This window comes from Pygocentrus nattereri, chromosome 26, assembly GCF_015220715.1.
Source record: "Pygocentrus nattereri isolate fPygNat1 chromosome 26, fPygNat1.pri, whole genome shotgun sequence".
Classification (NCBI taxonomy): Eukaryota; Metazoa; Chordata; class Actinopteri; order Characiformes; family Serrasalmidae; genus Pygocentrus; species Pygocentrus nattereri.
Genome location: NC_051236.1, coordinates 6,750,001 through 6,763,780, shown reverse-complemented (window position 1 = coordinate 6,763,780; position 13,780 = coordinate 6,750,001). Strand labels below are relative to the sequence as shown.

General features: G+C 40.2%; 1 protein-coding gene across 4 annotated transcripts in view; it reads right to left on the bottom strand.

Moving 5' to 3' along the window:
* The window catches only part of mtss1 (MTSS I-BAR domain containing 1), a 113,301-nt gene that overhangs the window by 45,549 nt on the left and 53,972 nt on the right, over positions 1–13,780 (bottom strand). The window lies entirely within an intron of this gene.

Sequence of the window (13,780 nt, the reverse complement as noted above, 5' to 3'; positions counted from 1 at the left end):
ATTGAGTAATTTCTGATCTGGCTGTCCAGACTAAGTCCCATTGGTGCACAACGGATACGTAACGAATTTCAGTACCACATATGAAAGCATCTCAAATCGGAATTGAAAACGTCAGATTCAGTGTGTTTAACTGCTCAAACTGACACACCTGTGTCACACATGAGGAAAAAGATCAGATCACACATTTACCTGCATGAACAAAGGCTTATTATCACTTCTGGAACAAAATCTTGTATCTCAAAAACGGTCACTTTACAGCTAAAGGAAGACACATTATTAACCTGTAACTGAAGTTAATGTAAATATCATTTTTTCCAAGTCATTCTGAACCGTTTCTGTTCCTTCAGCAGAAGCAGGACCAGGAGGCCAGCCTTGCGACTGTAGCACTGATCTTTATTTTTGTCCTTAATTTGTGTTGAAATTAAGTACAAAAATAGACATTTCTGCACAAAAGGGACAATATTATTTTTCTTGTGCATGACAACGTCATCAAAAATGAAAAGATGGAGCAAAATCAAGAATAAAGCCTCTTAAATGATACGATGTGGTGAATCACATTTCATCATTACTCTAATGAAACAAATCAATAATAACCGATCTGAACAGTGTTCTGAAAGAGCTCACACAATAAATCAAGCTTCGTGCATCTTTTATACAGTGATAGGAAACACGGCAGCTCACAGGAATCTCCAGTAACAACAGCGACCGACAGAGACGCGGCAGCCTTGCCACCCAGCGCGGTTTATAAAATCAAATCACATTTACTGTCACATCACATTTACGCAGGTGGAAAGTGAGTGAAAAACTTAGGTGTGTAGCCCCCTTATAGAATTTAAATACAAAAAATATATAAATATCTAAGAAGAAAAAAAAAAAAAAAAAAAAAAAAAATATATATATATATATATATATATACATACATACACACACACACACACACACACACACACACACACACACACACACACACACACACACACACTCTGAGGCAAATAAGCTCCCATTTTAGACACTGAACGTTACAAAACAATTTTACTAACGCCAACGGACCAGTGCGGCAGACCATGACATGACTGAGATTTTAATCTTTAATCATTAATCGAATCGTGGGACGAACACATCGTTAAACACCTAAGAATAAATGCTTAATATGACTGAGCCTCACAAGAACAAGATAATACCCAGCAAAAAAAAACATGCATCTGAGTATCAATTTTAAACTTGGTATGAGGGAGAAAATTGCTGCTCTGCTGCTCAAGCCTACATGAAAAGGGCACTTAAAGCATTTCAGGCTTAGTTCTGTTTTTTTACACAATGGTAACAGAGAGAGGCTCGTTTTGACAGTACTAGTCCATCACAAGCACATATGCCCACCTGCATGCTCGTATACACAAATACCACCCGAGAGAAGCAGCGTCTGCAGCTGCCTCTAAAAACACCTCGATTCTACATTCACTGTCCACTTTATCAGCTCCACTGACCGTATAGTTTCACTCTGTAGTTCTATAGTTACAGACTGTAGTCCATCTGTTTCTCTGATACTCTGTTACCCTGTTCTTCAGTGGTCAGGACCTCCATGGACCCTCACAGAGCAGGTACTATTTTGGTGGTGGGTCATTCTCAGCACTGCAGTAACACTGACGTGGTGGTGGTGTGTTAGTGTGTGTTGTGCTAGTCTGAGTGGATCAGACACAGCAGTGCTGCTGGAGTTTTAAACACCTCTAGAGGATGACCAACACAAACTGTGCAGCAGCAGATGAGCTGTCGTCTCTGACTTTACATCTACAAGGTGGACCGACAAGGTAGGAGTGTCTAATAGAGTGGACAGTGAGTGGACACAGTGTTTAAAAACTCCAGCAGCACTGCTGTGTCTGATCCACTCGTACCAGCACAACACATACTAACACACCACCACCACCACGTCAGTGTTACTGCGGTGCTGAGAATGACCCACCACCCAAATAGTACTTGCTCTGTGCGGGTCCATGGGGGTCCTGACCACTGAAGAACAGGGTAACAGAGTATCAGAGAAACAGATGGACTACAGTCTGTAACTGTAGAACTACAAAGACCAGCTATACAGTAAGTGGAGCTGATAAAGTGGACAGTGAGCGCAGAAACAAGGAGGTGGTCAGAACGTTACGCCTGACCGGTTTACGACCATATTAGCCCAAAGTCCACAGTTGGGAGTAAGTGAAGTGTGTTAATAACGTTACTTCCACAACATTAACCTAATACGCAACAATATTAAACTAATGCTCTGCATCTCACACTAATCACGAAGACCGCTTACGCTTGCACAAATGGAGGATTGTGTCCACCCCCTGCTCAGATCGCATCTCTGAACAAACGGTAATTCTGCAGATCTGGCTGCAGACGGGACAGCTGCTCATTATTTCGCACCAGGTTAAACACTTTAAACAGTAAAAGGTGTTTTTAAGGCTGTATTTCAGAAGTTAATGAGCAAAATAAGTAACACTTATAATTCATAACAGATTGGGAAATATGAAGAGCATCTCGCAAATAATGCTACTGTTTTACATAATTTGGTGCCTCTAATGAGTGCACCCATTAAACCAGGGGTTCTCAACCTTTTCCACACCAAGCATATCATAGCAGCCCACAGGAAAACTAAAACCAAATCAACAGTTGTCTTGTTTTTTTTTTTAATTGGTCGCAATGAAAACCTCTGAAAAAGCTCAGACCATCCACTTCAGCTCAATCACACAAAACAAAAGCAGTTATTTTAAAAACACATTTGCAGAGATGTCAAAAAAGGGGGAAAAGTAAAACGTCAGACGTAGATGCAGACTGATTTGGAGCTGCAGTCCATTGATTTTTCACTGAAAATACTCCTGTGGCTCCGACTGTTTGGGCTCAAGACGTCTGTGGTTTTGAGGGTTTCAGTGCCTTATTTTAAACGAACCTCACCACTCAGGGGGCTTTTGGATCAGCGTCATCACAATCAATGACAAAATCCCCTGAGATCTGCTCTTTTGTCATTAGATGATCATTGTGAGTTTAATTAATCAGGTCACTGATGCTCTGTCAAACATCGAATGCAGATCTTCGTAGATGTTTTAAAGCTCGAGCTGCAGGAACAGTAAGAGAGCGGCTGCTTTGTATCGAACTTATGACGTTTTAATTTATGGATCGTTCTACAGAAACGTCCACTGTTCTGTCTCTCCATAGGAGTCTCTGGGGTTACTGATCCTCATCGGTGTTCCACATAATAAAGGAAAAACCAGAGACGTTTTTAATGATCAATGCATTTTACAGAACGGCTGCTGCAGAACATCAAACCACACGCTGTCAGTCAGGGAACGTCCACTAAAATGTGGAATTTAATCCATTTGTCTTCTATTTTTTCACAGTGACCTCAGAATAAAGTCGGTCACGCCAGTGACGTCAGCTAAAAGCTTCGTATGAGATCACGAGCTGAATGAGAAGATCTCTGAGAACTGAGAGACACAGTGGACTCACCATGAGCTTTTCTTCAGAGATCCTCAGAAAACAGGTCAAAGGGAGTCGAGTGACGTCATCGGTGTGACTTATTTCAAAATAAGAGATTTTTTTGTTACACATTAACACCAGTGTAACAACGAGCTCTTCTGTTCTGCTTGGGATTTTAGATAATTGATTTAAAAACTAATATTGGTAAATTGGTGACTCAAGATGGTGTAAATGTTAAAATAACTGTTTTTAGAAAACAAATAAATTGTAACCTCAAAACTACACGGACATCTTGAGACCAAATGAGCACTTCGGCTTAGTCAACTAGTGGGCAACTAATTTAGTAGTCGATCAGTTGATGACATCATTACGCGTCTTTCTTGTGATCAGTAAAAACATTACGACATCACCGCTCACTGGAGACTTAAGAGTGCGACGGCACCCTCAAGATAAAAAAAATCCCCAAAAGTGTGGAGCCAAACTCAGAAAACAAAGTCGTCAGCTGTGCTGTTCGTAAAGCCGACCTTGGCTGTTATGGGAACATCCTCCACGCTGGAGCGTCTGAAAAGGAAACCTGTCGGTTCACTGGATGAAAACTCATCTCGATAAGACACGCTGCATCCCAAACCACACACTAGACTCACTAAATAGTGTGTAAAATTAGTGCATATAGAATTAGAAGTGCACTCAGTAGTGAAGAGTGTGAAGTACAGAAGTGTGTGGTTTGGGACACGGGGAAAGTTGTGCTGGTGAGCTGGTTATCTAATATCCATGGTAAACTCCGTCCTACTTCATGTCGTGAGGCGAGCCGGAATACTTTCTATTTCAAAATGCATTTCCTCTAGAATCGTTAACAGAGTTGGAACAGAGACGCAAGTCACTATTATTCACCGCAACTCTTCACTTTTCAGATAATGTTTACAGTTTTCAACACTGCATCGTCGTCTTAACGTCGAGGCCACCGGTGCGCTCAAATTCGGTGAACGTTCGTGTTTCCACGAACGCTTGGCTCCACTCACAAACAGTCTAAGGAGGTAGTTCTCCTTGACCACACAGGGCAGCTGGACGAAGGGCTACCGCTGAAATTCAGCCTTTACACAAAATTGCTCAAATTTAAACGTTCATAGAGAAATTTGCCACAAACATTCGCCACTTTCCCCTCCGCTCCGAACGAGCATCTGCTCTCAGAGGAGAACGAGGCTCTCACTGGAGCCCGGAGAGACACTGACTCTCCTCTGTTTCACTGAAGACCTGTGACTGCAGAACTCCGTGGCAGCAGAGCGCTGTTTATATTTAACATTTACATTTTTATTTATTTGATTAAAGAAAAACAATTAGTTTGTTATATTTTATTGCTCCTACTTGGTACATCCATGGTTATAACTTTTGACATGAAAAGTTTTATTTTTTTTATCTTTTGTATTTGCAGGAAAGTTCATTAAAACAGTGAATTCTTGAATGTTATTCGTCTTGGTCTTGACTGTTAGTCAGCAAATGTATAAAAAAACCTCAAGCTAAAAAAACTACGTAGAAGTTAACTGGTAACGAGGTAGGACTCATAATCCGAATAATCGATTATTTGGTTCAGTAATCGGTCGATTATTCGACCATGAAATTAGTTGTTTGTTGCAGCCCTAACGAGCGCTTAAAAACAGAAATCTGATCATGTGACACAACAGCTGATAAAGGAAATCTTGTTTGAGCTTTTAAACCCAAAAACAGAAGCGCTGTGAAAATCAGAAGCATATAAAGCAGTAAGGCACTTCACTGTTTGATAAGAGAGACACACTCGAGGCCACACCTTGCGTTAGTTTGGCTTAAAATCACAGAAAAAGTTTCTCAAAATCAAATCTGTTCAAGGAACTGCCTGCATATGACAAAGAATGCACTTGCTCTTGTGCAACAGCGCTGGGCCTGTTTTGACTTGATTTGAGACGTCTCCTGGTTAAAGAGTTCTACCAACATACACACAGGCCGTCACTCACAGCGGCACGTCAGCTCTGCGACACGTGACGACAGTTTTTATTTTTCTTATTTAATATCGTTCCGCCGTCCACAGAGTCTCTCCATCATGCCACGGGCCTGCGGTCACCATATACCTGCGCCGGGCTTCCTTCTCTGAGACCACGTTGGCAGTTTTTGGATGACGTATGCAGGTATCTGTGCATGTAGAGGCACATCCTGACTTAAAAACAAACAACCTTTCATGTCACAGTGAAACAACAAACACATGATCACGTAAACTGTACATGTCCTGCTATTTTCTGACCAACTCGCACCAAATTAAACCAGAAATGCACTGATATGGGAATCTGTGGCCAAGACTGACGTTCATATCTGCTGATACAGATATGTAGACATTAAAAAAATGTAAAATTTATAGATAAATCTGGCTAGATTAGCAAAAAAAAAAGAAAGACTGAAGGAAAAATCGTTTTATATCAAAACTGCAATTTATCCGCAATTATTAAATCACTGGAACTGCATTTTTTTTAATTACAGCCTTAAGTTTTAAATCAGGCAATTTAACCTGATAATATAGAGCTTATAAAATATGTAGATGAGTCAGACCAGTCAGATCAACTCACACAAAATAAAACACGATTGGAAATGCACCAATATGGGAATCTGTGGCCAAGACTGAAATCATTCCTGTTCATATCTGCTGATACTGCTGTGCAAACATTAAGAAAAATTTGCAATTTGTGGATAAATCTGCTTGAATTAGCCTTAAAAGAGAAATATAATATTTATTTCTCTGGAGTTACAAATGTACAAATAACAGGCTGAAAGATCGCTTTATATCAAAATCTCAATTTGAGTAAAATAATAATTTATTGTAGTTACACCATTCGGAAACAACTAAACACCCATGTGTTGTGACCTCACGACCACAATTAAATGGCCTCATTAAAGTCTCAAGCCACAAAAACAAACAAACAAATAAACAAAGCATTTCATTCAGGTAAAATAAAAACTATAGTAGTAATAATTAATTAAAAATTCATTAATACTGCATCTTACATTTTGGTGAGAATCTCAAGGTATGAAAGGTAAATTCATCACAATGACATTCAGAAAAAAGACTTATTTTATTAGACTAATTAATAAAATCTTATGAATGTCTTACTTCTGATTGGTACAGTAAGAGAAAGTAATCTGAGTCTGGTAAGAATCTTAAGTTTTGGTAAAGATATTTTAACAAGCATCATTATTTTGAGTACGTGTACCGACTGAAGGCAGGTTAGAACAGGCTGACAATTTAAAGATGTTTCTGGAAGACGAGTCAACCTGCCCTTTGCTCCACTACCTGCCCTTAAAGCCATGCAAGGTCCCTCTTTCACTTTCTTTCCTTCTCCTCTTATCATTCCAACTTTCTCTCCTGTTTAAGCAGCTCGGCATGACTGGCTGAAGCATCTGCTTTTTCTTTGTAGTTTTAAAATCTCGGCATAATTAAGAGGTTGAGATGTAACTAGAGAGGTTTGGTGTGAAGCGCTCCGTTCTAGAGAAACGTGCCGAGTCAGAACTGTTCACAGTGGTGGTGACAGGAACCAGACGTCCTCTAAAACTCTAATGAAATGGTTATGAATTCATTGCCTGATGACAGACACTGTTGTATGGCAGTTTGGGGAAGACTGGATTGAAACATATATTTTTAAAACACATTCATGGTGGAGGGAGACATGCAGGGTGCTGTGTGGCAAAATAGTCCCCAAAGAAAACTAATTATTCCAGATTTTCCACTATTTTTCATCATCAACATTCCATATGAACTCAGAAGACTCGTGTAGGTTCTCTGGTGGTTTTGCTCCAAATATTCCTCGTTATATGACACAGTCGCAATGGTTCAAACCGACTGCATCATTTTCCACAGTTATTAGATTTCTCTCTACGCTGCACCAAACAGAAGGAGGACCGGGGAGTAAAGGCATTCACTGAGACATAATGGGTCTTACGTAAACACACAACGGATCGGACTTCTACTCTGGGGCTCCAACATGTTCGGGGGGCAGCGCTGAGTCATGGTGGTGTAATTGTTAGTTGCGTAGCTGATTCTAACATTTTCAGCATGTGTGCTGGAGGACTGAGGTTCCTGTGCTGATCTTTTCAAACGAAGCTCTGAAACCCAACAATTTACTCCGTCACTTGAAGACTAAACATCCACACTGAACTGGGCCAGGACTCGTTTTGAGAACGTTTGCAGCTTTTCTCTGTTCAGCATGACGTCCTGAACTCGTTACATGGCAAACATCGAGTCTCTCATTAGAAGTCACAAAAACGACAACCTGACCGGTTAAATATTGCAGGGCCATGGATGACAGACAGACAGAATAACAGACAGACACAACAAGCGACAGACAGACCAAGCGACAGACAGACCAAGCGACAGACAGACAGAAAGATGGAGATGGATACATAGACAGATAGACAGACAGATAGATGGATGGACAGACAGATCAACAGATAGATGGACAGTTAAATATAACAGACAGACAGACAGAGATAGATAGATAGATAGATAGATAGATAGATAGATAGATAGATAGATAGATAGATAGTACTGCTGTACGCTATTATACAGATGCATAAACAGAAGTAAAGAAACATAAAATATAGTAAAACAATCATAAAATAGAACGTACAGTTTGAGAACAAGCAGTGACGATGCAGTGGTGCAGGCCACTGACCAAACTGAGTGACTGAACACAGTAAACGATGACATTTGGTAAAAGTTGTGCAATTTGACAGTGTATAAACAAGCAGCACTGCAACATGTCTGGATGTATTCTCTGACCATCTGAAAGGGCCGTGGAAGCAACACTTTGGAAACGTGTGCATCAGATCACTCCTTTAACAGTGTCTTAACAGTATTTAAAGGTGGAATGGCACCTTAAACAGAGCACTCATCAAAACCGGCGCTGTTGGAACACTCACATACACTATATTTCCAAAAGTATTCGGTCGTCTGGCTTCACACGTATATGAACTTGAATGACATCCCATTCTTAATCCATAGGGTTTAATATGATGTCGGCCCACCCTTTGCAGCTATAACAGCTTCGGCTCTTCTGGGAAGGCTTTCCACAAGGGTTAGGAGTGTTTATGGGAATTTTTGACCGTTCTTCCAGAAGCGCATTTGTGAGGTCAGACACTGATGTTGGACGAGAAGGCCTGGCTCACAGTCTCCACTCTAATTCATCCCAAACGTGTTCTATCAGGTTGAGGTCAGGACTTTGTGCAGGCCAGTCAAGTTCTTCCACACCAAACTGGCTCATCCACGTCTTTATGGACCTGCTTTGTGCACTGGTGCGCAGTCATGTTGGAACAGGAAGGGGCCGTCCCCAAACTGTTCCCACAAAGTTGGGAGCATGAAATTGTCCAAAATCTCTTGGTGCCGAAGCTTTAAGAGTTCCTTTCACTGGAATTAAGGGGCCAAGCCCAACTGCTGACAAACAATCCCACACCATGATCCCCCCTCCACCAAACTTTACACTCGGCACAATGCAGTCAGACAAGTACCATCTCCTGGCAGCTCGTCCATCAGATTTCCAGATGGAGAAGCGTGATTCATCACTCCAGAGAACACGTCTCCACTGCTCTAGAGTCCAGTGGCGGCGCTTTATTCCACTGCATTCCACGCTTTGCACTGCGCTTGGTGATGTAAGGCTTGGATGCAGATGCTCAGCCATGGAAACCCATTCCATGAAGCTCTCTACGCTGTTCTTGGGCTGATCTGAAGGCCACATGAAGTTTGGAGGTCTGTAGTGATTGACTCTGCAGAAAGTCGGTGACCTCTGTGCACTATGCCCCTCAGCATCCGCTGACCGCTCTGTCATTTTACGTGGCCGACCACTTCATGGCTGAGTTGCTGTCGTTCCCAATCGCTTCCACTTTGTTATAATCCCACTGACAGTGGACTGTGGAATATTTAGTAGTGAGGAAATTTTACGACTGGACTTGCTGCACAGGTGACATCCGATCACGGTACCACGCTGGAACTCACTGAGCTCCTGAGAGCCACCCATCCTTTCACTAATGTCTATAGAAGCAGTCTGCAGGCCTAGGGGCTTGGCTTTATATATCTGTGGCCATGGAAGTGATTGGAACACCTGAATTCAGCGATTTGGACGGGTGACTAAATACTTTTGGAAATATAGTATCGCTGATTTGGTTTTGTCGCTGTTGTTTGTATGTGTTCTTTGATTTTAGGACACAGTGTTAGTCAGTATAGTTCTTTTTGGCTTTTTACTTGTAATAAACTTTGCTGTGGAGTGATACTTAGAGATTTGTTTGGGAGGCACCAGCAGTCATCGCACTCCTCTCAGCCAATCAAAGACTACATACATTTCAGCACCAACTTCCCAAAATCACGCATACAGATACGTGTCTGTGAGTGGACACAACAATGGTCCTTTCACAGAGCTCGTCCTGAGTCTGATCTATGGAGTCCATTAAACCTCTTCATCACACAAAGACGGTCTTTATTGCTGAGAGAGACTACATTTCAGAGTATTTCCTGCTCGAACCCGAAATTTCTAATTATAAAAAGCCTCACAACCTACAGAAAAGTATGTCTGGGTGTCCTTTATCAAATTACATGTACCTTTTTACAGTCTAAATGAAATTTAAAATCACGTCCTCTACAGAGAACTTACATATTTACATACTGAAAAAAAGAAACAAAGTATTAGAAGCAGAATGTGTCTTAACTTTTGCACAAGCCTTATTTATTATTTTAAATTTCACCAATATGTTAAACTCATATGGAGGGAATTCGTGCCAAATGGAAAAGCAGTCACTACAGTGAAAAATGTGAAATGCAATAAACATTACATTACTTTTCCAGTGTGACACGCAGAGTATGAGCCAAAATGAAAAAAACCTATTTTATCTCTTATTTTTTTCTCTTCACTGAAAAAGTGTGTCAGAATTGAATACAATCCACCTTGAAATGTAATAAAGTCATGACTATATATATTTCCACTGCGCAGTACTTTAAACCATGTTAAATAAGTGTAATGATTCTTCAGCTTTTCATTTTCACAGGTGTAACACATGCTGCTGTTTAAATCCATCCCATATGTTTGTTTTGGTTGCATTTCAGTGATGCAAATACATTCAAAGTACAAAAAAGTGGTCAAATGACGCAAAAACAGTGTAAAACAGGTTTTACTTTTCATTTTGGTAAGTATTCCGCAGGTCACCTGTGGAACAGTAACGCACTACTGCGCACTGCATTTCACGTTTTTTCAATTTGGCATGAATTCGTCTCCATAAATCTCAGCAAATAAACAGTAATTGTGTGTTCAAAAGTGCAGGAGTGCTCTGTGTCTGTCTCTGTGTCTGTCTCTGTGTCTGTCTCTGTGTCTGTCTCTGTGTCTGTCTCTGTGTCTGTCTCTGTGTCTGTCTCTGTGTCTGTCTCTGTGTCTGTCTCTGTGTCTGTCTCTGTGTCTGTCTCTGTAGAGGACGTGTAACTCATTTACACTTAGAGAATCAACAACAACATGGAATTGGATGTAAACTTCTTTAAATCTTTAAATAAGGAAAGTCCTCACGCCCAGCAAGCCTCATCAGCTCCAACGGTCAAAGCGTTGTTTCTTTTTTCCACTCCCCTCCTTCTCTTCCCCCAACCCGTCAGTAACTCCAAGGTCCAGAAAGGACAGAGGGAGCTTTAGGCAGAGTTCTCAATGCCGTACTTCAGTCTCGGCTGCTTTACAGAGCCCGACTGACCACAAACCGGTCACAGTGTGGTCATTCACTCTCTCAGGGTTACAAAGAGAGTCTGAAAGGCAGAATGAAGGTTCAGAATTTGGTGCCTTATTTGACCACAAAAATACAAACGTTGAGCCTGTGCCCGGTGACCGTTAATCCAATTACCACGGCAACAGCCCTGAGTGATGGTAAAGAGCTGACGCAGCAACACATGCGGTGTACATACGACTGAACCTGCATAAACAGCCGTGTTTAAAAAGCGGCCTCGATTCACTACTTTAGCTTCTGTTGACACTCCGAACGGTGACCGTTGACGGTCCTTGGTTTTAAGCACTGAGGCACTGATACCAGTACTAACTCTATATAATGAGCTTATATGTACTGATATTTATACACCACTTTTTAAAATATTTTATTGGGGTAACTGATCTGTCTCATCAATAAAATATATCTATATATTTTTGGATATGGTCCAAATATTAAATACATGTATCAAATTATTTAGCAATTCCTCTTTAATGTGAAACAATTTTCAGTTCAGTGCATCATAAATTTATTTCCGTTTATTTTTGCGACAAAAGTGAGGTTGTTGCATTCAACCGTCTATGTTGTTGATTAAGTAAACTAAAAATAGGGTTAAAAAAGGTAATTTAGTTATGTAAAATTTTATGTAAAAATAGTGTGGCATGGGATTTGGCGCTGGACTGTGTTTGATATTTATAATATAAAAAACACTTTAAAAGTGCTGAACTTACTGAAAATCTTTTGTCCGCAAGTTGCACCACGAAGAGCCTGAGTGACCTTTATGGTGCAATGCCAAGATAAAATTCAGCCAAACTGTCACGTCTGAGTCACGGTTAGAACGGTTCGGTTTAGGAGAACCATAAAAATGTGGAATTATTATAATAATGAGAAAAAAATGTAAATATAAACTCAAGTTGAAGGTCAAATGTTTCTAAGCGTGTCTAAGTAGACGCCTGTTTAACCTGAAATTAGTCTGAAACGTCAGGTGGCTCAACCAGTCAGTCAGATGGAGCAACCAGAGCAGCACAGTTTAATAACCAAAATAGACAAAATAAGCTTTGATAACACTGATTATGCTTCCTACCTCTCCGAGCGCCAGACGCTGCTGGAGCGCAGTACATTTCTCTTTAGATTTCTCGGCTTGGTTGAAGCAAAAGGCCACCGCCGCTCCACCGAAGCAACTGACCGACGAATCATACCACGTTTATTGTGCTAATTTAAAATAACCGTACTACATGGTTTTCCAAAGGAATCGAGTTGAACTCCGGTGCGTTTGCTATAACGACGGAAAACGTCCTTTACTACATGTTTAATAGAGGTAAAAATACAGCACATCATCGCAATATTTTGCCGGGTAAACTGTATCGACACAAGGATTAAGTAGCAAAATTTTATTACAGCAATTTTAAAATATGTTTTATCATTTTTTCATATATCAAAGTTTTTATGGCAGTGTTGGTCAGTCTGATATTCACATTTTGCTGAAATAAAAATGATTGACATGGGATGAACAGACTGAAAACTTCAACTTTATCTTATTACATAAAACAGACGTCGACAGTTTTCCTTTGAGGACATTTTCGATTTAGAAAAGGTAATAAAATCACAATATATCGTAACAAAAATGTTATGTTTAAAATCGCAATAATGATGTGGTTGGACAGTGTAGTGGTTAACACCTCTGCCTTCTACACTGTGTACTGGGTTTCAATCCCCCACCAGGGTAAGCCCCCTACACTATACCAATAAGAGTCCCTGGGCAAGACTCCTAACACCACCTTGGCCTACCTGTGTAAAAACAATCAAATTGTAAGTTGCTCTGGATAAGAGCGTCAGCCAAATGCCAATAAATGTATATTAAAAATGTATATTAAGCATCATGATAATATAATATCATGATAATATACCTAATAGTTAAGGGCCCCATATAATAGAAAACTGAATTTTCCTGATAAATAACTAATATATATTACACATATAATTAATTACCCAGTCTATCCAGCAAAAATAGCCTTTTTTTATTTCACTGTTGGTGATGTCCTAAAAATCAATACATTTACAGACAACCACTTATGCAGCCTAATCAGTTTAGCCCCACCCATTCACACTGAAACTATAAGGAGTTGTTTTTCAAATGAAGAACAATACAGGACAACCAATCAGAGCAAGGCTCATTTACATGCATCAGTCTTAAAGGCACAGGAACAAAAACAGCTTCGTTTTCTAAGGGATAAAGAGGTTGGAAAAGGGTCGTGTAAAAATACATTTTGGCTGTTTTCGCTACATAAAAACCATATAAATGTTATATGTGGACCTCAGCAGTAAAAAATTTAATTCAAGAAAAATGCAGGACATGAGCCCTTTAACCTTTCAGGATGAACGGACTAACAGAGATGGTCTAAAATATCTTGGGAAAAAAAAAACAAAAAAAAAAAACAACATTTCCATTTACTTGCATTCAAAGTTAAGGATGTTTTCTTCCTGTCCTGTAAAGTGTTACCAGGAGACGATGACCTAGTTGTGAACGTCTTCAGTTAAATTTATTTGGCTGAGGTTGAAAATTTGCAGATCGAACATAAAGTGTCATGAT